A 24,421-nucleotide genomic window follows, 5' to 3' on the forward strand; every position below is an offset into this window, starting at 1 on the left:
GTTGCCTCGACTGAATTCAAACTCATGGATTCAAGCGATCCTCTCACCTCAGCCTCCTGAGTAGCTAGGACTACAGGTGTGAGCCACAGTGCCTCGCCTGAAAAGCTATTTAACTGGAATGAGATTATAGCTCATTGTAGTTTTAATTTGCATTTCTCTGGGGATTAGTGATGTTGAAGTTTTTTATATACCTGTTGGGCATTTGCATGTCTTCTTTTGAGAAATGTTTATTCATATTTTTTGCAAATTTTTAAGTTGGATTATTTGGTTTTATTCTTATTGTGTTGTTTGAGCTCCTTATATATTCTAGTTATTAATCCCGTCTCAGATTAGTAGTTAGCAAATATTTTCTCCCATTCTGTAGATTCTCTTTTCACTTTGTTAATTGTTTCCTTTGCTGTGAAGTAGCTTTTTATGTTGGTGTGATATCATTTATCCGTTTGTGCTTTGATTGCCTGTGCTTTTAACGTCTCACTCAAGAAATCTTTGCCCAGGCCAATGTGCAGGAGTGTTTGTTGAATATTTTCTTCTAATAGTTTTATAATTTGGGGTCTTACATTTAAGCCTTTATTTTTTATTTGATTTTTGTATATGATGAGAGATGGGATTTAGTTTCATCCTTCTACATATGGATATCTAGTTTTTTCAGCACCATTTATTGAAGATACTGTTCTTTCCTCAGTGTATGTTTTTGGCACTTTTGTGAAAAATGAGCTGACTATAAATGCATCAATCTATTTTTGAGTTCTGTGTTCTATTTCCTTGGTCCCTGTGTCTGTTTTTATGCCAGTACCATGTTGTTTCGGTTACTGTAGCTTTATAATATAATTTGAAGCCAGGTAATGTGATTCCTCCAGTTTAGTTCTTCTTGCTTAGGATAGCTTTGGCTATTTTGGGTCTTTTGTGGCTCCACATAAATTATAGGATTGCTTTTTCTATTTTTGTGAAGAACATTATTTTGATAGAGATTGCATTGAATCTGTAGATTGTTTTGGGCTGTATAAACATGTTAACAACATTGATTCTTCTAACCCATGAACATGGAATATCTTTCCATTTTGTTGTTACGTCTTTAATTTCTTTCATCAATGTTTTACAGTTTCCATTGTAGAGATATTTCACTTCTTTGGTTAATTCCTAAGTATTTAATTTCATTTGCACCTATTGTGAATAGGATTACTTTCTTGGTTTCTTTTTCAGATTGTTTGTTTATGGCATATAGAAATGCTACTGTTTTTTTGTGTGGAGTATCCTGAAACTCTACTGAATTTGTTTATCAGTTCTAACAGTTGTGTAGTGGAGTCTTTAGGTTTTTCTAAATATGAAATCAGATCATCTGCCAACAAGGCTAATTTGACTTCATTTCTAATTTGGATGTCCTTTATTTCTTTCTCTTTTCTAATTTCTCTAGCTAGGACTTCTAGTACTATGTTGAATAAAAGTGATGAAAGTGGGCATACTGGTCTTGTTCCAGATCTTACAGAAAATGCTTTCAGTTTTTTTTCCTATGCAGTGGATTTTTCTTATATGGTTTTTATGATGTTCAGGTATGTTCCTTCTATACCCAGTTTTTTGAGAGTTTTTATCATGAAGGGATGTTAAGTTTTATTGAATACTTTTTCTACATCTAATGAAATGATCATATAGGTTTGTCCTTCATTCTGTTGATATGATGAATCACATTTATTAATTTATGTATTTTAAACCATGCTTGCACCTCTGGGGTAAATCTCACTTGATCAAGATGAATGATCTTTTAAATGTGTTGTTGAGTTCTATTTACTAGTATGTTGTTGAGGATTTTTACATCTGTGTTCATCAGAGATGTTGGCCTGTAGTTTTGTTGTTGTTGTGTCTTCATCTGGTTTTGTTATCTGGGTAATACTGGTCTTGTAGAATAAGATTGGAAGCATTTCCTTTGCCTCAATTTTTTGGAATAGTTTAAACTGGATTGGTATTAGTTCATCTTTAAATGTTTGGTACAATTTAGCAGTGGAGTTGGTGAAACGCTGGTATGGACACTCCTGTGGCCAACACAGCCAGCACTCCACATTGTTGCACCTGAAGCTTTGCAGACCAGCACAATACTGGCCTGTGGCCACTGCTGCCTGGCTGCTGCTGCTGTTTATTCAAAGTCCAAGACCACTTTAGTCAGTGGATGGTAAATTCTTCTGAAACTGGGTGCATCTCATCAAGGCAATGGATTCCTTTCTGGCCACAGTGGGTCTGAAAATGCTGTCCAGGAGCAAAGATCTGGACTCTGGAACTTCAGGAATATGCCTGCTGCTTTTTATTACTATTACTATGGTACCCAGGTTGCAAGACAAAGTTATCTGTATTCTTCCTTCTCCTTTCCCCAAGTGGAAGGAGTCTCTCTCAGAGCTGTACTGCCTGGAGTTGGTGGAGGGGGCGGTGCAGACACTCCTTTGCCTGCCACAGCTGGTGTCACACTGGGTCATGCACCAAGTCCACTGCCTCCAAGACTGTTGTAGCATCAGGGCTTGCCCTAGGACTGCAGTCCTTCTAACCTGACTGCAACTCAAATTTATTCCAAGCCCCAGGTCACTTTAGTCAGCTGGTGGTGAAGCCAGCCAGAACTGTTTCCTCCTGCTGGGGCTGGGAATTTCTAGCCCAGGGCTGGTCTAAATGCTCCTTTCATGGGTGCCAGCAGAATTCTTCCCTGTATTGTGCTCCACTGTGACAGGACAGCATTGAGTTCCAAAGGTCCACTCTCACTTTGGTCTTTCTCGCCTAAGCACACAGATTCTGTCTTCATGCTACACTACATGGGGTCCAGGGAGGGGTGCTGTAGGCAATGCAAGACGGTCTTTTCTACCCTCTTCAATGCCTCTTTCCTTGATAATATAGTCAAACCAAGTACTGTAGTTGTCACCTATTTTGGTTTCTATGAAGGTGCTTTCTTGCATGAATAGTTGCTCTATTTGGTCATCCTGAGGGGGAATGATCACTAAAGGGCTATATTCAGTCGTCCTGCTCTAGCTCCCAAATATATTGCCTCTTTTAAGATGGGAAAAGCGGAAAAAACATTAACCACTCCCCACCCAGCTCCCCTCTATAGTGACATAAAAAACAACAGATATGTCGGAGTAGCAGAAAAAAATATAACGCGGGCCACCTCAATGGAAACTATCAAAATATTTTTATAATCTATCTACTTATTTTTATATTTATTGTCACCTTTCAAGTCCAAGCCACAGTAATCTCTAGTTTGAAGTACTTCAGTAGTCTCTTAATTGGTCTTCCTGGTTTCTCTTTTACTACCCCAACTACTCTTATTACCAAACTGCAAACATACTGGTATTTTAAAAAATGCAAACCTCATTTTATCAGTCCTTAACACAGGTCAAGGCTTCCAATGGCACTTAGAAAAGACCCAAACATGTACATATGAAAATGTATGCACTCACACACATATTTTTACCATAACCTACAGGGAATTAAGTAATTTTGTCTTTATCTGACTCTCCAACTCCATGCCAATGGGGTATACTTACTTCACTAAACCAAATAATGGGGTTTCAGAGGAGATTAATACGTGTTGCTTTGGGGGGATATCTTGAGGACAAAGGTGCTGGTAACTGACTCATGTCTGCAAAATCTAAAGGTGAAAGACTGCATCAGGCATTTAAGTAGTAGAACAGAAAGACACTGCTATTTGGAAATAGTCTTCACCTTCACAGATTGGCTGTATACAGGTGTATGCTTCCAGTGTTTTCCATGGACTGGATGTGAATCCCATATAAAAAAAGTTCACCTTGTGTTGTCTTCAGGGAAATGCCTGTAGAAGCAAAGTAACCACGAATTTAACAGTGATATGTATTTTTCCTCCTCTGACTGCTTTTAAAATAAAAAATTCAATTTAATGAGTTCTATTATGAGGAGCCTACCTGCATTTTTCTTTGCATTTATCCTACTTGGGGTGTGTAGTACATCTTGAATCTGTAGCTTGATATTACCTATCGGTTTTGAAAAATTCTCAGCCATTTCTCTGCAATTATTGTATCTGCCCGATTTTCTGATTTCTCTCCCCTTCCATGACGCCAGCTACACGTATATCAGAATTTTTCCCATGTCCCATATGTTTCTTGAACCTTTTTCTCTCAGTGCGTCAGTCTAGACAGTTTCTCCTCAGTCCTCACCCATACTTCGGTCTGTTTTTTTTTTTTCCTTCATCTCTAATATGCTATTAAACTCATCCATCTATTCTTAGTTTCAATAATTATATTTTCTGATTCTAGACTTGCTGTTTGGTTGTTTTAGTTACCAGCCCTCTGCTGAATACTTCACCTTATCACTGAATTTCTTAAACTTGTTAATCATTTTTAAAGGTTCATGTCTAAAAACTAAATAGCTAGATTCTATATGAGTTTGTTTACATCATCTGTTTATTTTTCTTGGTTTTCAGTTAATTTTTGACTTTTTCCATGCCTGATGGCTTTTTTTATTTACTGCTGATTATTGTATATGAAAAATAGTTGACATTATTTGAAGCTCTGGATATTGTAATACTTCTGGGATAGTTTAATTTTGCTTCTGGCAAGCAGTTAGGCTAAGGACAGATTGTATTATTCCAATCAAGGATTTAACTGATTTAAAGTTGGCCTTTAGTTTTGGTGAGGGCTATTCTATTTCTCATTCACCCTTACCCTTAGAATATAACCCTTCCAGGTCCTAACTTAAAGCCTCAAGTGTTTACCAAGTCTTCTCCTTCTTGTCAAGTTTTAAACTCCAATTTTTCTCCTGTAGATCTGAGATCCTGAAAACAGCTCTCTTATGTTTTCGGTCTTCAGTCACTGCATTTGGCTATGTCTGCATAAATCCTTTAAGGGACTTAGTGGTGCCAAATTGGTCTCACCTTCTAGGTTTCCCTTCTCTGAGATATCATGTCTCCACAAATGCGAACTGTCTTGGTAGGTTGCTTTGCACTCAAATAGATGTTATTTTATATGTTATCCAGATTTTCTAGGTTTCTCAGAAGTATAATTGGTCCAAACAAACTACTCTATGACTGCTGGAAGTGGTAGAGTGCTATAAATCTTTTACCTCTAATATTCCAGTTGATTTTATAATTAAAATTTGTCTTGGCACGAATTATAAATATCTGCATAACACATTTTAAAAACAATCTATTTAAATATTTATAGGTGCACAATCACTTTGGCGTATGAAATTCCTTTCCAAATTAATTCCCATAATTATCTATTGTAGATTAGTTCAACCTAGATATCCTCAGAAATCTGTGCTGTCGACACAAACATTAATTTATTTTTAGCTATGATACTATAAATAACAGTTCTTGTTTATAAATTATGGCCACTGAAAGCGATACTTTTTCCTTTGTTTTCTTCTGCTATTCTGAGAATCAACTGAAATTGCTTTAGTAGTGTATGCTTCCTTAAATTAAGATCTCTTGCTTGGCTATCATTATTTAAATACCTACTGTTATGGACTGACTGGTTGATTTATTGATAGATTTAGCCATTCAACAAATATTTTTTGAGCATCCACTTTGTATTAGTCACATTTCTGAGATAATGTGTGTACAGAAAAGAGTGAGACGGGCAGACAAAGGACTAAAATGCAATAATGTAATAGCCACAATTGAGAAATGTACATAGCACAAAAGGAGCATAATTCTGCCTGGAGAAGTCAAGGAAGGATTCACAGAGTAGTTAATCTTTTAACTGATCTGTGAAATATTTTTAGTAGTTTTCAAGTCTGATAAGTCCTATGGGATCATATAAAGTGGCTACCGAATCCGGCCTTGAGAAGTCTTGAAAAGATTATTAGTTTTCAGCAAATGGTGCCAGAATAACTGGTAATGCACATGAAAGAAAATGAATCAAGACAAAGACCTTACACCCTTCACAAAAATTACAAAATACTTCGCAAAAATTTAACTCAAAATACTCATGGAGATAGAGAGTAGAATGATAGTTACCAGAGGCTGGGAAGGGTAGATGCCGGGGGCGGTGGGGTGGAGAAAAGTGAGGATGGTTAATGGGTACAAAAAAATAGAATAAATAATATCTAGTATTTGATAGCACAACAGGGTGACTATAGTCAGTAATAATTTTATTGTACATTTTACAATAACTAAAAAAGTATAATTCAGTTGTTTGCAACACAAAGGATAAATTACTGAACTGATGAATACCCCATTTACCCTGATGGGATTATTATGCATTGCATGCCTGTATCAAAATATCTCATGTACCCCATAAATATTTACACCTACTGTGTACCCATAAAAATTAAAAATTAAAAACAAATGAACTCAAAATGGATCACAGACCTAAATGTAAATCACAAAGTACAAAACTCCTAGAAAATAACATAGGAGAAAATCTACATGACCGTGGGTTTTGAGATGACTTTTTAGATATGGCACCTGTTACAATCAATGAAAAAAGAATTGACAAGCTGGATTTTATTCAATTTTCAAAAATTCTTTTCTGCAAATGACCCTGCCAAGGGACAAAATGCAGACTGAGAGAAAATATTTGCAAAAGAGATATCTGACAAAGTATTGTTATCCAAAATGTACAAAATACTCTTAAAACAAAAAAATGATAAAACAAACAGCTCAATTAAGCAATGAGCCAAAGGCCTTAACAGACATCTCACCAAAGTAGATAAAGTAGATGCACACATGACAAAAAGTATATGAAGCCATGGTCCACATCATATGTCATAAGTGAAATGCAAATTAAAACAATACTGAGATACCTGACATACCTATTAAAATGGCCAAAATCCATAACACTGACAACACTGACTACTGGTGAACATGTGGAAAAACAGGACCTTTCATACATTTCTGGTGGGAATGCAAAATAATATAGCTACTTTGGAAGATAGTTGGGAGTTTCTTACAAAACTAATCATACTCTTACCAGATGATACAGCAGTGACACTCTTAAATATCTACCTAAAGAAGTTGAGAACGTGTCCACAACTTCTTTGGGTAGATATTTAGGAGTGTCACTGCTGTATCATCTCGTAAGAGTATGTCCAAATCCATAGAAGGTACAACACCAAGAAATAACCCTAAAATAAACTGTAGTCTTTGATAATAATTTGTGTCAAAATACATCCATCAATTGTAACAAATGTGCCCCTCTGGTGGGGCATGTTGATAATGGGGGAGTCTGTACATGTGAGGAAAATGGGGGCATATGGGAAAATGAGAACTTTCCGTATTTTCTGCTCTATTTTTCTGTGACCCTAAAACTGTTCTAAAAAATAAAGATTATTAGAGACTTAGCATGTGAAAAGAGCCCAAAGTTAATGAGAAAATACAATGACACTGAGGAATTCTGATTATTTCAGCATTACTGGAGCTTGAGGATAAGACAGTGACAGCAGTGAGCAAAAAGAGGAGGAGAAATGAGGTTAGAGAGAAAAACATAAGTGTGATGAAACTTAAAGGGCATTGTAACAAGCTTGGCATTCATTTTGAAAGAAATGGATTGTCATTAAAAGATTTTCAACAGAGGAGTATAATTCTGGTTGCATCACAGAGAATGGTTTGGATAGATGGAAGACTGGAGGCAGGGAAGCCAGAGAAGAGACTGTTGCAATGATCTAGCTGACACAGGTTTTGAGCATGGAATAAGGAATGGAAAGGAGGAGATGATGAGATCACTGCTATCTTTGTTCTATATAACCTCCACTTCTACCCATAGTTATTTTTCTTTTTCCATGCATAACCAGAATTTGAGGCTACCCTCTTTCCAATAAAAACAGTATTGAACCGGCAACCATATTTCTCTGTTGTTCCCTCAAATTAATTCCTATCATGACACCATTTCTTTTCAAATTTCCTAGATTTCACTGAAAGTTTCTTATTTAAATTTCACCAAATTTTAAAGTGATCATTACTTTAAATATGTTAACTCACATTTGAACAGTACAGATTTTATAAAGAGTTGTACAAAATGGATGCCTCATAAATATTTTCAAACTATGATGAGGCTTAATTTTATTAATCTATTTTAAGTTCTGCAGTATGAGCACAATTAGAGTTTTGTTCTCTCTCAGCCACACATATATTTCACATGAAAGACATTTCTAAGTTATTTTATAATATGAACTGGAGGAATAAGTGAATTTGATGAAAAAATGTGAAACACCATACTGCCCTTAGAAGGGAAGAAATACATGACCGAAAAAAGCTCACATTTCTTAAAAATGTCATTTGTCAACTCATTAATTATATTAATAGCTTGCATTTGTAAAGTACTTTAAAATTCTTTCACATTTATTATTCAATTTTAATTACAATAAAAATAATTCTAAAAATTTTAGTTTGTAACAGGCTGCATGGATCTTAATGTGGAACTAACACTCATTATCTCCAGGATCCTGTAATGTGCGCAGGGATTAGGAAGACATTAGCTGAATACCTACTATGTGTTCATGATTATTCTCAATGCACTGACAAATAGTAATGGTTTGCATAAAGTCCCTCCCTTGATTGTCTAACAATTCTATTTTACCCACTGGCCAGGGACAAATTGTTAAATAAAATGTATCATTTACTATTAGCAAGAAAATAGCCTGTTTATATAGAGACACACTTTTTATTAAGTCTGGGATTTTGAGTCACAAAGAAGTCGAGATTTGCATTATAGATTTTCATTTCTAAGCAATTCCTAGGGGGAAAGACTCTCTCAAAATTTAAAGGAATTGCTTTAATGTCAATGTATAAAATTGACAAGACAAGATTTTCCTATGTTACAGTGTATATGACAATGTTTTTTATTTCTAAAATAGTTACTTATTGTTATGCTGAGTGGAAATGTTAAGTCTCATATGACAGACAAATCTTAGTTTGTTCAGGAACTGATTAATCAGGTAGGATTTTCTTTTGAACTTTCAATTCCTTGATTTTGTCCATATTCCTATTTCTTATTATTTCTACAAGTAGATGGCTAACAATACAGAGAAAAGTTGCAAGAAGTCATTTGTATTGAATGCCTTCCTAAATTTTTCCTTCGAATTTTTCTTTAAACTAAGTATATTTCACTGAGAGGTGAAAAGATTTGTGAACATCTGGGTCCTAGTCTGCTGCCACCTGTGACGATCTGCATTAATCTTTAGATCCTTTCCCTGTTTCCTAAAAAACATGGGCAAAGTTAATCAGTGACAAAGTTAATTAGAATTTAGTTCTCCTAAAATGTCTCATCATCAACAGCAATTCTATGTACCACTGGAAGATGCAGTTAAGAGAGAGTGTCTGCAGTGATGCTTATCAAAGTAATTGAAAAAGGAAGGTGGGGGTGTTTCAGAATTAATCACTAAAAAAGTGCAAAAAGCATCTCAAGTTTGTAGTGTGTTATGAATCGAATTGTGTCCCACAAAAAGATATGTTAAAGTTCTCGCCCCTGGTACCTGTAAATGTTAACTTATTTGGAAACAGTCTTTGCAGTTAGAGGTCATTACAGGGGGCCTTCATCCAGTATGACTGATGTATTTATAAGAAGAGAAGAGACACCGACAGAGACACACCGTGAGGCCATTATGTGATGACAGAAGCAGAAATTGAAATGCCTGCAGCTGAAGGCCAAGGAATGCTAAGGATTGCCAGCCACTACCAGAAATCAGAAAGAGGCAAGGAAGCATTTTCTGCCCAGAATCTCAGGGGCAGTATGGCCCTGTTGACACCTTGATTTCAGACTTTCAGCCTCCAGAACAGTGACAAGATAGATTTCTGTTGTTTCTAGTCACTCAGTTTGTGGCACTTTGTTACAGCAGCCCTAGCAAACTAATACAGAATGTAAACAATGTTTTTTTCAAGAGAATGAAAAACATGCAGGCATGTAATACAAGTCAGTAACTCCATGCTTCTAAGACACAGACTCGTTCAGATAGAAGAATGGTTGCTATTTTTCAATTAGCTGCAAGGAGATGGCTGCTCATTAAATTTTTCTGACTCACTTGTTTTTTAAAGTAAACTTCATTTTGAGATATTTGTAGTTCCACCCGCAACTGAACTATTTGGATATTGCTATATTTCTCTGAACTTCAGAAAGGGAGAGATCAACGGGTTAAGCAGAAAGGTACGCTTGAACCCATTATACGAGATTCTAGAATACAAGATAATGAGTAAAGAGTGTTGAATGTTCTCATAAATAGAATTATGTCGATGATAATATGAATAATAATGTAGAGAAGGAAAAGGAGGAAGGTACCCAAAGCAATCAGTGAAACTGAAAATTAAGCTTTTTGTTGAACCTAGAATTATAAAGTTTTGTGATTGTGTCCAAGGTAAGTATGAGAAGAATGTGTAGGCAGGTAATGGTCAAAGTGAACTAAAGTCTTAAAGAGATGGTAGAATTTTGATAAGTGACAAGAAAAAGCAGAAAATCTCATTCTTAAGTTGCGTTCTTTCAACATATGTCATAATTGCAGAGCATTAAAAATATTATTTAAAATAACTGAAAAAAAACACGGATGTATAAGGTGGCAAAGAGGATCGACCTGCCCTGAAGAAATCTGTCAATGGAATCACCAAACTTTACTATTCATGTATGAGGAATCATAGGGAACTATATGGATGTTGCCAAATTTTAGAGAATAATTGAAGAAGGTGGTGATATTTAACCTAGGAAATAGAAGGTGACAGAATAGTTTTCAAAATCACTGCCTTGGAATTTGGAGTGACGTCAGAAACACGGCATAAAAGGAAACTCCATGCACTTGTTCCCCCACAGGCAGGTAGGTAGGTAGATAGATAGATAGGCAGACAGACAGATAGATAGATGGACAGACAGACAGACAGGCAGATAGATGATAGATAGATATAGATAGATAGATAGATAGATAGACAGACAGATAGATACATAGACAGATACATAGATACATAGATAGACAAATATTGGCTAAAATAATTTTTTTCGGAGCTCCGAAAATAGTCAAAGGTCTATAGCGGCCAAATGAATGCCTAATCAAGAAAAAGCCACATTCAAAACATTAGGAAATGTGATGTTTTTACTCACTTTTGCCTCACCCATTTCCCAACGTGGCATAATGCGGCAGTGAAAAAGCAACAACCCAGTTCCCAATTCCTTCCCTCAAAATGGAGGGAGCAGAGCAGACATTTTTTCATTGTTCTAACCTGTCTGGGGGTGGCCTGAAAGACTGATTACAGGACACAAAATCAATGCGCAAAAATCAGATCTCTTTCTGTACATCGATAATTGACATTCTACAAAGGAAATCAAGCAAACAATCCCAGTTATAAGAGCATCAAAAACATAAAATGCTTTGGAATAAACAACCTAACAGGTAAAAGACTTGTACACTGAAAACTATAAAATTCTGCTGAAGGAAAAAGAAAAATAAATAGAGAGATCTCTCATGTTTATAGATTAGAATACAATTCCTATTGTTATGATGTCAATACTACCCAAAGTGATCAACAGCTTCAGTACAATTCCTATCAAATTCAAATTTCTGATGACATTTTTTGCAGAAATAGAAAAATCCATGCTAAAATTCATATGGACTCTCAAGGGATGCTGAGTATTCAAGACAATCTTGAAAAAAGGAGAACAAAGTTGAAGGTCTCAGATTTTCTGATTTCAAAACTTAATACAAAGCCACATAGTAATCAAAAGTGTGATACTGGCATCAAGACAGACACACAGACTAATGGAATAAAGTAGATATTTCATAAATAAACCCTGCATATATGGTCAAAAGATTTTCTTCAAGGTGCAAAACACCTTTTTTGCACCTTGCAACACCTTGCAAAAAAGGTGTTTTGCACCTTTGGGAAAAGTGTTTTTCACCTTTAAAAATGGGGAAAGGAGGATCTTTTCAACAAATGATGCTGGGCAAACCATATCCACATGCATGAAGATGAATTTGGACTTTTACTTTATATCACATACAAAATTAATTCAAATAGATTAAAGACCTCAATGTATGAGCTGAAAATGTAAAAGCCTTAGAAGAAAACATATGCAAAAAGCTCCATGACAATGAATGCAGCAACAATTTCTTAGTTATAGCCCCCAAAAGCACAGGCAACAAAAGGAAAATAGATAAATTGGATTTCATCAAATTTAAAACTTTTGTCATCAAAGGAAACTATTAACAGAGTGAAAAGGCAACTCACAGAACAGGAGAACATATTTTCAAATCAGGTCTGTAACAAGAGATAAATATCCAGAGTATACCAAGAACTCCTACAACTCAACACAAAAAACAATCAATGCAATTTAAAAAATAGACCAAGAACTCAAATAGATATTCACCCAAAGAAGATATACAATGGCCAGTAAACACATTAAAAGATAGTGGGTATCATTTATCATTAGGGAAATGCAAATAAAAAACACAATGAGTGGCCAGGTGCAGTGGCCTATGCCTGTAATCCCAGCACTTTTGGAGGCCGAGGGGGGTGGATCACCTGTGGTCAGGAGTGGGGCAGTTCCTCAAAATATTAACCATAAAATTACCATATGATCTGGCAATTTTATTTTTGTGTATATACCCAAAAGAATTGAAAGAAAGGATTTGAAGAGATATTTGTACACCAATGTTCATAGCATCATCATACACAATAGCCAAAAAGTGGAAAGAACACAAATGTTGATTGACAGATGACTGAATAAGCAAAATGTAGTACATATGTACAAAAGAATATTATTCAGCCTTAAAAAGGAATGAAATGCCAGCACATGCAAAAACCTGGGTGAACCTTGAAGACATTATGTTTAGTGAAATAAGCCAGATGCAAAAGGGCAAATATTATGTGATTCCACTTACATGAGCTATTCACAGTAGTCAAATTTATACAGGCAGAAAGTAGAATGGTGATTGTTAGGGATTAGGGGGAGATGGGAATGGGAAGAGTTTCAAAAATTTGGAAAGATGAAATTTTTCTGGATACAGATGATGATGATGGTTGCACAGCAATGTGAATATACTTACTGCCACTGAACTATATACTTATCAATGTTTAAAATGGTAAATGTTATGTATGTTTTACTACAATGCAAAAAATTCAATGGAGACTGAGGGTAGGGAAAAGATTGACTGAAAGGTGTCATTAGGAAAGTTTTAGTAGTGATAAAAATGTTCTATATGTTTACTGCAGTGGTAATTGAGGGTGTATGCTTTTATGTATTGAGTACATTTTATCTGGTTTAATTGTATTGTATGCAAATTGTACCTGAGTAAAGTTGATTCAAAAAATTCTTAAAAATATCACTTGCCTTTAAATTTAAAAAAAGGATTAGACTGAATCAGGATAACAGTTGAGAACAGAAGTGGACAGAGGCTACAGAGAGGCATATGTCTTCTCTACAGGATGCATTGCTTAATAATGGAGCATTGTGGGCATATGTCTTCTCTATATACAGGATGCATTGCTTAATAATGGAGCATTGTTAGGCGATATCATCATTGTGGGAACATCATAGAGTGCACTCAACACAATCTTAGATAGTATAGCCTGTTGCTTCTAGACTACAAACATGTACAGTATGTTACTGTACTGAATATTGCAGGCCATTGTAACACAATGGCATTTGTGCATCTAAACATAACTAAACATAGAGAAGGTACATTAAAATATGTTATTAAAGATAAAAAACGGTACACTTGTATAAGGCACTTACTGTGAATGGTGCTATCAGGATTGGAAGTTGTTCTGGGTGAGTCAGTGAGTGAGTGGTGAGTGAATGTGAAGGCCTTGGACATTACTGTACTCTACTGTAGAATTTATCAACACTAGACACTTAGGTTACACTACATTAATAACAAAACTTTTCTTTCTTCAATACTAAATTGCCCTTAGCTTACTGTAACTTTTATACTTTATAAACTTTTTTCTTTTTTACTTTTTGACTGTCTTGTAAAAACTCTTACCTTAAAACACAATCATATTTTACAGCTGTACAAAAATATTTTCTTTATATCCTTATTCTATACAATTTTTAATTTTTTAAAACTTTTTAAACATTTTGCTAAAAACTAAGACACACACACACATTAGCCTAGGCCTATATGGGATCAGGATCATCAATGTCACTCTCTTCCACCTCCACATCTTGTCACACTGGAAGGTCTTCAGGGGCAATAACACACGTGGAGCTGTCATGTCCTGTAACAATGACGTTTTCTGGAATCACTCCTGAAAGTCTGTACCTGAGGCTGTTCTACAGTTAATTTTTTTAATAAGTAGAAAGAGTACACTCTAAAATGATGATAAGAAGTATAGCATAGTAAATACCTAAATCAGTAGTATAATCATTTATTTTCCTTATCAAGTATTATGTGCTATACGTAATTGTATGTGCTATACTTTTATATGACTGGAAGCACAGTAGGTTTGTTAATACAAGTATCACCATGCACACATGAGGAATCCATTGTGCTACAACCTTACAACACTACAATGACACTAGGTGATAAAAATTTTTCAGCTTCATTACAATCATATATGCAATCCATCATTGACTGAAATGTCATTATGCAGAACATGATTATACTAATAATTACAAACACAACATCTAACATCTAACAATGTAATTGAGTTCTTGCTACAAACCAGGCATTGTTCTAAACCATTTTCTATATTATCTAAACTAATACTCACAAAATAGCTCTAATGTTAGGTACTATTATTGCCCTCATTTTTAAGATGAGGAAACTGAAGCTTAGTTTCAACAGTTTCCCTAATGCCTTATATAGATAAGTAGTGGATACTAATGTATATATTCCATTTTGAGAGCAAAAGTTATTAATCAGTATACTATAGTGCTAAATAGAGATTTTCATAAATATAACTGCCATACCAACGAATTGCCTCCAATTCCTGGAAGTATCTGGGCAGGTATTGAGGAGCTATCAGTCAAAGAAATTATAGAGCAGGCATCAGCAAACTAAGGCCAGTTATGAAATCAGGTCCTGCCAGTTTTTGTTGTTGTTTTTTAATTGTGATATAATTAACATGCCATAAAATGTAGCCTTTTAGAAAGATGTTATATTTAGTGGTTTTTAGTATATTCACAAGGTTGTGCAAATATCACCACTATATAGCTCCTGAATCTTTTCATGACATCCAAAACAAAACGCTATATTCACTAGGACTCACTCTTCATTATCCTCTTGCCTTACCTCCTGGCAACAATTAATCCACTTTCTGTCTTTTTGCCTATTCTGAATATGTCATAAAAATGACATATGCTATATCTTTAAGTTCACTAATATTTTCTTTTCTGGCTTTGAGTCTGCCGTGAATCCTACCCAGTGTATTTTTTGTCTCAAATATTGTAGTTTTCTTCTTTAAAAGTTTTATTTGGGTATTCTAATATCTTCCATGACTCTACTTAACATCCGTCTTTTTGAATATATAAAAAATTATTATAAGTGCCGGGCGTGGTGGCTAACACCTGTAATCCCAGCTCTTTGGGAGGCCAAGGCAGGCGGATCACCTGAGGTCGGGAGTTCGAGACCAGCCTGACCAACATGGAGAAACCCCATCTCTACTAAAAATACAAAATTAGCTGGGCGTGGTGGCACGTGCCTGTAATCTCAGCTACCCGGGAGGCTGAGGCAGGAGAATCACTTGAACCTGGGAGGTGGAGGTTGTGGTCAGCCAAGATCACACCATTGCCCTCCAACGTGGGCAACAAGAGCAAAACTCCATCTCAACAACAACAAAAAAAAAAAAATGAAAGCACACAATAAATGACTTTTTGTGACTGGCTTTTTTCACTTGGCATAATGTTTTTAATGTTCATCCATGTTGTAGCAGTATTGTATTCTTTTATATGGCTGCATAATATTCCATTGCTTGTATCTACATTTTGTTTATCCATTTATCAGTTAATGGACATTTGGGTTGCTTATATTTTTGGTGTTATGAAAATTAAAGCTATGAACATTCATGTACAAAATCGTGCTTGAATCTGTGTTTTCAATTCTCTTGGGTATAGTCTAGGAGTGGAATTGTTGGATCATTAGGTAACCCTTATGTGTGATACTGGCAGTTTAACAAATGAGGAACTGCTACACTGTTTTCCAAAACTACTGCACTATTTTGTATAACTCTGGGCAATATGTGAGGGTTCCAATGCCTACAGATCTAACATTTGTTATTGTCTATCGTTTTGCTTATAGCTGTCCTAGTGGATGTGAAGTGATATCTCATTGTGATTTTAGTTTGCACTACCCTAATTTATAATTATGTTGAGCATCTTTTCATGTACATATGGACCATTTTATTTGTATAAAGGTTTATTCAAATATATTACCATTTTAATTGAGTTGGTTATTTGCTTTTATTATTGATTTGTAAGAATTCTTTATAGATTCTGAATATTTGACCCTTATTAAACATATAATTTGCAAATGTTTTCTATAATTCAGTAGTTTGTCTTTTCACTTCTTTGAGAATGTCCTTTGATGCACAAACACTTAATTTTACTACCATCCAATTTATTATTTTTTGATTGTATGTTTTTAGGTGTCATATGTAAGAAATCATTGCCTAATCTAAGGTCACAAACATTTACACCTACATTTTCTTCTAAGAAGGTTATAAATTTAGCTTTTATATTTAGGTCTTCAATCTAGTTTGAGTTAATTTTTGTATATGGTAAGTGGAGGTATCCAACTTCCTTTGTTTGTATGTGGATATCGTTTCCTAGCTCCGTTCTTTAAAAAGACTATTCTTTATTCATTGTATTTTCTTGATACCTTGGTAGAAAAACATAAATGTCCATTTCTAGACTCTATTCCATTGGTCTATGGGTCTATCTTTATGCCAGTGGCACAGTGTTGATTACTGTGACTTTGTAGTAAGTTTTGAAATCAGGAAGTGTGAGTTTTTCAATTTTGTTATGTCTTTTCAAGGTTGTCTTTGGTATTCTGGATCACTTGAATTTTTTGACTTTTAGAATCAGCTTGTCAGCTTCTGCAAAAAGCCAGCTGTCATTTTGATAAGAATTGCATTCAATCTACAGATCACTTTGAGGGTTATTGGTATGTTAGTAATATTAAGCCTTCTTATTCATAAACACAAGATGTTTACCATTTATTTAGTTTCTCTTTAATTTCTTTCAATGATGTCTTTTAGTTTTCATTGTACAAGTCTTGCATTTTAGTTATTCTTAATATTTGACTCTTTCATACTGTTGTAAATGACTTAATTTTCTGACATTTCATTGCTATTGTACAGAAATTCAACTGACTTGGGTATATTGATTTTGTATCCTTAAATCTTGCAGAAGTCATTTATAAGCTCTAATCCTTTGTTTTATAGATTCCTTAGGATTTTCTATATACAAGATTATGTCATCTGCAATAGAAATAGATTTTTTAAAAATAATTACAACTTTTATTTTAGACTCTGGGGGTACATGTGCAAGTTTGTGAAATGGATGTATTGCATGATGCTGAGGTTTGGGATATGAATGATGCTGTCACCCAGGTAGCGAGCATCGCACCCAATAGTTAGTTTTTCAAACCTTGCCTGCCTCTCCCCCTATCTGGTACCCCTGAGTGTCTACTGTTTCCATCTTTATGTCCATGAGTACCCACTGTTCAGCTCCCACTTATAAATGGCAATATTATTTGATTTTCTGTTCATATGTTAATTTGCTTAGGATAATTGCCTCCAGCTGCATCCATGTTGCTGAAAAAAACATGATTTCTTTCATTTTTATGACTGCATAGTATCCCACGGTGTATATGTACCACAATTTCTTTATCCAATCCACTTTTGATCTGTGCCTAGGTTGATTCCATGTCTTTGCTATTGTGAATATAGGTGTGATGAAAATACAAGTGAAGGTGTCTTTTGGTAGAATAATTTATTTTCTTTTGGATAAATATCCAGTAATAGGATTGCTGCGTTGATGAATAGTTCTGTTGTTAGTTCTTTGAGAAATGTCCAAACTGCTTTTCACAGTGGCTGAACTAATTTACATTCCCACCAACTGTGTATAAGTGTTCCCTTTTCTCTGCAGCCTCACCAGCATCTGTTATTTTTTGACTTTAATAATAGCCATTCTGACTGGTGTGAGATGGTATCTCATTGTGGTTTTGATTTGCATTTTTCTGATGATTAGTGATGTTGAGCCCCTTTCCATATGTTTGTTGGCCACTTCTGTGTCTTCTTTTGAGAAGTGTTTGTTCATGTATTTTGCCCATTTTTAATGGGGTTGTTTTTTGCTTGTTCAATTGTTTGTTAAAAATTCTGGATATTAGACTTTTGTTGGATGCATGGTTTGTGAATATTTTCTCCCATTCTATAGGTTGTTTATTTACTCAGTTTATACTTTATTTTGCTGTGCAGAATCTCTTTAGCTTAATTAGGTTCCACTGGTCAATTTTCATGTTTGTCGCAATTGCTTTTGAGGATTTAGTCATCAATTCTTTCCCAAGACCAATGTCCAGAATGGTATTTCTTAGGTTTTCTTCTAGAATTCTTATAGTTTCATTTAAATCTTTAATCCATCTTGAGTTAATTTTTGGAAATAGTGAAAGGTGGGGTGAAGTTTCATTCTTTTGCATATGGCTAGTCAGCTATTCTAGCGGTATTCATTAAATAGGGAGTATTTTCCCCATTGCTTATTTTTCTTAACTTCTTTAAATGTTTGGTAGAATTAACCATGGAAAGCCATCTGGTTCTGGGCTTTTCTTTAGTAGGAAGTTTTTACATTTCTAATTTAATCTCTTTGCTTGATATAGTTCTATTTAGGTTCTTCTTGATTCAGTTTCAGTAGTTTTGCATTTCTAGGAATTTATTCATTTTGTCTAAGTTGTACAATTTGTAGATATAAAATTGTTCATAGTATTTTCTTATAATCCTTTCTATTTTTGTAAGGTTGCAAGTAACATCTCTGCTTTCATTCCTTATTCTAATAATGTGAGTCTTCTCTCTCTCTTTTCTTGGTCACTCTTAGCTATAGGTTTGTCAAATTTGTTGATCTGTTTAAAAAACATGTTTTGAGTCATTTCTTTTCTCTATTGGTTTTTTTCTTCTGTATCACATTTATCTTCTCTTTAACATTATTACCTTCATTCTGCTTCTTTTGTGTTTAATTAGCTCTTTGTTTTCTAGTGTTGTAAGATGGGAAGTGAGATTATTGATTAGAGATTGTTCTTCTTTTTAAATATTGTTTTCAGCTATAAATTTCCCTCTAAGCACTGCTATAAAACCCTGCTATAGTTTTAGTTTTTATTTATCTCAAAATATTTTCTAATTTCTATTGTAATTTTAATTTGACCCATTGGTTATGTGAGAGTGCATCATTAAATTTCTGCATATTTGTGAATTTATCACATTTCCTTTTGTTATTTTTAATTTTATTTCATTTTGGTCAGAGAATATGCTTTGTATGACATCAATTATTTTAAATTTATTGACTATTGTTTTATGGTCTATTCTTAAGACTGTTTCATGTGCACTTGAGAAGGATGTCCGTTTTGCTGTTTTTAGAGTGTTCCACAGGTTTCTATTAGGCCTAGTTGCTTTATTGTCTTGTTTAAATATGTTTTTATTGCTATTCTGTCTAATTGTTCTATCCATAATTATAAGTGAGATATTGAAGCCTCCAACTATTATATTAAATTGTCTATTTCCCCCTTCAAAGAATGAAGTTTTTACTTCATGTTTGTAATTATATTACTACATGTTTATAATTATTACAACTTCTTTGTGGGCTAAACTTTTTATCATTACAAAATGTTCCTTATTGTCTTAGTAACAATTTTTGTCTTAAAGTCTGTTTTGGTTGATACCAGTATTGCCATTCCAGCTCTCTTTTGACTACTATCTTCTTGGCATATAATTTTTCTTCCTTTTACATTCAACTTATTGGTACCTTGAGTCTAAATTATGTCTCTTATGGAAAGCATATCATACGTTTTTAAATTAACTCTTTCAACCTCTGGCTTTTGATTGAAGTGTTGAATTCATTTACATTTAGTATAATTACTGATAGAGTTTACATCTTCCATTTTGATATCTTTTCATGTCTTATGTCTTTTTTTGTCCCTCTATTCTTCCATTGCTGTCTCCTGTTAAATAGATTTTTTTTATTGCATCATTTTAATTCCCTTGTCATTTAATATGTTTTTAAAAGTTATTTTACTAATTGCCCTGGAGATTGCAATGAACATCTTAACCCACAATAGTCTAGTCAAATTAATACCAATTTTAATAATATATCAGAACTTTTATCCTATACCTCTCTATTCCCACTGCCTTTCATTGTGCTATTACACTCACAGAAATTAATTTTTATAATTCTGTATCCATCAACATGGATTTATAATTATTGGTTTATGTGGTTGTCTTTTATATGAGATAAAAGAAGAAAAATATAACAAGCAAGAATACATTTTGTCTCTTATGTTTACCTATAGTTACCTTTAGCGATACTACTCATGATTTCATGCAGATTCAAGTTATTGTCTAGAGTCCTTTCATCTGATCCTGAAATTACTGTCTGGCGTCACTTTCTCTCAACCTGAAAAACTACCTCTGGTATTTCTTGTACAGCAGGTCTACTAGCAATGAATTATTTTCTCTAGGAATGTCTTAAGTTTTCACTTATGTTTTGAAGTATGGTTTTGCTAGCTATAGAATCTTTGGTTAAAGTCTCTTTTTCTCAGTACCTTAAATATGTCATCCCATTGCCTCTGGCCACATCATTTCCAATGAGAAAGCAGCTGTTAATTTTATCGAGGATCCCTTAAACATGAGTCACTTCTCTCTTGGTGTTTTCAAGATTCTCCATGCCTTTGGCATTCGACCATTTGACTATGATGTGTCTCTTTGTAGATTTTTTTTTCATCTTACTTGAGATTTGTGGAGCTTCTTGGATAAATTTATTAATGTTTTCTATCCAACTTAAAAAGAATTTGACTATTATTTATTCACATATTTTTTTCTGCCCAGTTTCTTTTTCTCCTCTATGGTTTTTCATTACATAAATGTTGTCCTTAATGTTGTGCCACAGCTCTGTAAGTCTCTATTCACTTTTCTTCATTCTTTTTTCATTCTGTTCCTTACATTGAATGCGCTCAATTGACCTTTCTTCCCACTAGCTTATCCTTTTCTCTGCCTGCTCAAATCTGGGGTAAAATTCCTTTAGTTAATTTTTCATTTCAGTTGTCATATTTTTCAACTGAAGAATTTCTACTGGTTTATTTTTCAGAACTTCTTTTTATTGATATTCTCAATTTGATGGGACATCATTCTTGTATTTTCTATTAGGTCTATAAACACGTTTTATTAAAAGTTATTTAGCTATACTTAAAACAATTGATTTTAAGTCTTTGTCTAGCACATACAATGTCTGAGCATTCTCAGGGGGACATTATATTAATTGCTTTTTTCCTTTGTGTATGAGCCATATTTTCCTGTATATTTGCTCATAAGTTTTTGTTGAAAACAGGACTTTTCAAATAATCTAATGTAGCAACTTTGGTAATCAGATTTTCTCCATTTCCCAGGGTCTCTTGCTGTTGCTGTTAGTTGTTATTTGTTTCTTCAGTTACTTTTCTACACCGATTCATTAAGTCTGTATTGTTTATTCTGTGTCACGACTGAAATTTTTGCTAAGTATAGTGGTCATATGGTACCAATAATTTTCCTAGTCCTTGCCAAAGGGCTTTTTGTGCATGTTTGGGCCCAAATTCAACACTCAGCCAGGCAATTGAAAACTCCATTTTATCCCTCACTGCCTGCTTGTGTAATGTCTTAAGTTTAGCCAGAAGTGAGAGCTTAAGACCTTGTCATATCTTTCTTGGACATGCAAACAGCTTTACAAAGGCATGTGGCCTTCTACATTCTCGGGAACACATCTGAGCTTTCAAAGCTTCTTTGGTCATCTTAATTCCTAGATTTTAAGGTTTTTGGATAGTTTACCTCAGGCAGCCATGAAGTTAATCAATTTCCTCTCATCTTTATTTTTTGGAACAAATATCCCTAAGAAAAAGGCTTTTCAAACTGTGCAAGCTCCATGTCTAGTCAAATAAAGAAGGCTTTGCAAGTAGAGTCTTCCAGTCAACAGAAAGATCAAATAATGACAATGGGATAGAACTTAGAAGAGGCTTCAGATCCATTCTGCCTCCTGGCTGTGAGGCTGTCTGTTTCCAACAAGATTGAGGACCTTCGATTTTCAAGCCTACTGTGGAGGTGGAGGAGGGAAAGATAGGAATAGGGCGAGTTAAAATGGCACAAAGCTTACTGTTCTTACTAAGACTCAGCTTTTTTTCTCTCAAATAAAACCATTCTTCAGATTGCTGCAAGCTTTTGGTGAATCTCCATTGTTCTGCGAACGTTGATTCTGTTGTCTCTGTTTTCTCATTGATTTTATGGAGGAGAAAATTTTCAGAGATTCTAACTCCATCATTTTTACTCACCTCCCTCTGTTTTTATAAATAATATTTTATTGGGACTGTGAACCCAAAAGTATCTGAGACAGAGCTCAATCAATTTAGAAAGTTTATTTTGCCAAGGTGAAGGACATGCACATGACACAGCCTGATGACATGTGCCCAATGTGGCTGGGGCACAGCTTGATTTTATAGATTTTAGGGATACATGAGACATGAATCAGTATGTGTAAGATGTACATTGGTTCTGTCCAGAAAGGTGGAACAACTCGATGCAGAGGAGGCGGCTTCCAGGTCATAGGGAGATAAAGACGAACGGTTGCATTTTTTTTTTAAGTCTGTGATTAGCCTTCTACTGAATACACAATTTGCATGTGAGAGGAGGGTAAAGACATAGTCACTTACGCCTTAGTCTGGCTTAGTGAAACAATAGGGCAGAGGAAGTGATCAAATATGCATTTGTCTCACGTGAGCAGAAGGATGACTGTTTTATCTATCCTTTGTCCACAAGGAATTTTTTTTTTTTTTTTTTTTTTTTTTTTTTTTTTTTTTTTTTGAGACAAGAGTCTTGCTCTGTCGCCCAGGCTGGAGTGGTACGATCTCGGCTCACTGCAAGCTCCACCTCCCGGGTTCACGCCATTCTCCTGCGTCAGCCTCCCGAGTAGCTGGCACCACAGGCGCCGGCCACCACGCCAGGCTAATTTTTTGTATTTTTAGTAGAGATGGGGTTTCACCGTGTTAGCCAGGATGGTCTCGATCTCCTGACCTCGTGATCCGCCTGCCTCGGCCTCCCAAAGTGCTGGGATTACAGGCATGAGCCACCGTACCCGGCCTGTCCACAAGGAATTTCTTTGTGGGCAAATTGTGTGGAAAGTATGTAGCGTTTTCACCTTTGTAGCTATATTATTTAGGAATAAAATGGAAGGCAGGTTTGCCTGATGTCGTTCCCAGCTTGGATTCCCTTTGCTTTAGTAATTTGGTGGTCTCAAGATGTACTTTTCTTCAAGGGCACAGTAGTGTTCATTCATTTTGTGTATTATTTCGCATTACAATGGGAGAACTGAAGAGTCATGACAGACTGTATGCCCTCCAAGTCTAAAATATTTACTATCTTGTCCTTTACAGAACAAGTGTTCCAACTTCTATTATATGACATTTTTATATTGTTTTGGAAGTTAGACTAGTTCAGTTGCTCCTAACCTAGGTTCCCATCAAAATCATTCGCGATACTGGCTTAAAACTCAGATTTGAGGGCTCCACACTCAGAAGTCTGATTCAGTGGGTATGGAGCACAACCAGCAAGTCTATTTTTTTAAAATGCCTCAGGAATCCTAATGCAGATAATTATGTTATTAGGAACAACTTAAGTAACTGGTTTCTCGTGTTCTTTCTAAATGTATGATTCTATATGTTAGATTTCCAATAGCAAGCCCTAGTAACAACAAATGGGGAAAATAGTCATATGCTCATTATCAAGCATTGTGTTTTCACTCCTATTATCAACAAAATTTCCATTTTGTTTAAATGGATTCATCTCTAGTTTATTACAGTCAATAGTCCATGGAGGAAGAATTAATGGACCTGAAAGCCTGAATTTTTCCAAGTGTGTGTGAATTGCCCTTTACTGACATTTTCTTTCAAGGACCCAAACTTACTCAATTTTCTTACTTGATTGACAGATCTCAAGAAGGCTCAGGGCCCTATCTAAGATAATAAACTGTTCTTTTTAAATAATATAACATAATTACAAGTAAGCCTCTAATTAATAAAATTTGCAGTAGAGGCTCTCTTTTTATAAATCCATTTCATGTTTATGAAATACACATAATTATGAATACTTTATTTGATGAATGGGCACTAACAGAGGGACTTACTCATATATGAGAAAAGGCCACTCAAGTTTATGTATTCTTGCTCTGAAGCCCTTTTCCAATACCCCCTGTTCCTAAAAGTCTTTACTAATAAAGTTGACTGATCTTAAGGTATTATTTAACTAAATTTATCCCTTGAAACAGATGAGCAAATTATT

This window comes from Pongo abelii, chromosome X (genome assembly GCF_028885655.2).
Source record: "Pongo abelii isolate AG06213 chromosome X, NHGRI_mPonAbe1-v2.0_pri, whole genome shotgun sequence".
Classification (NCBI taxonomy): domain Eukaryota; kingdom Metazoa; phylum Chordata; class Mammalia; order Primates; family Hominidae; genus Pongo; species Pongo abelii.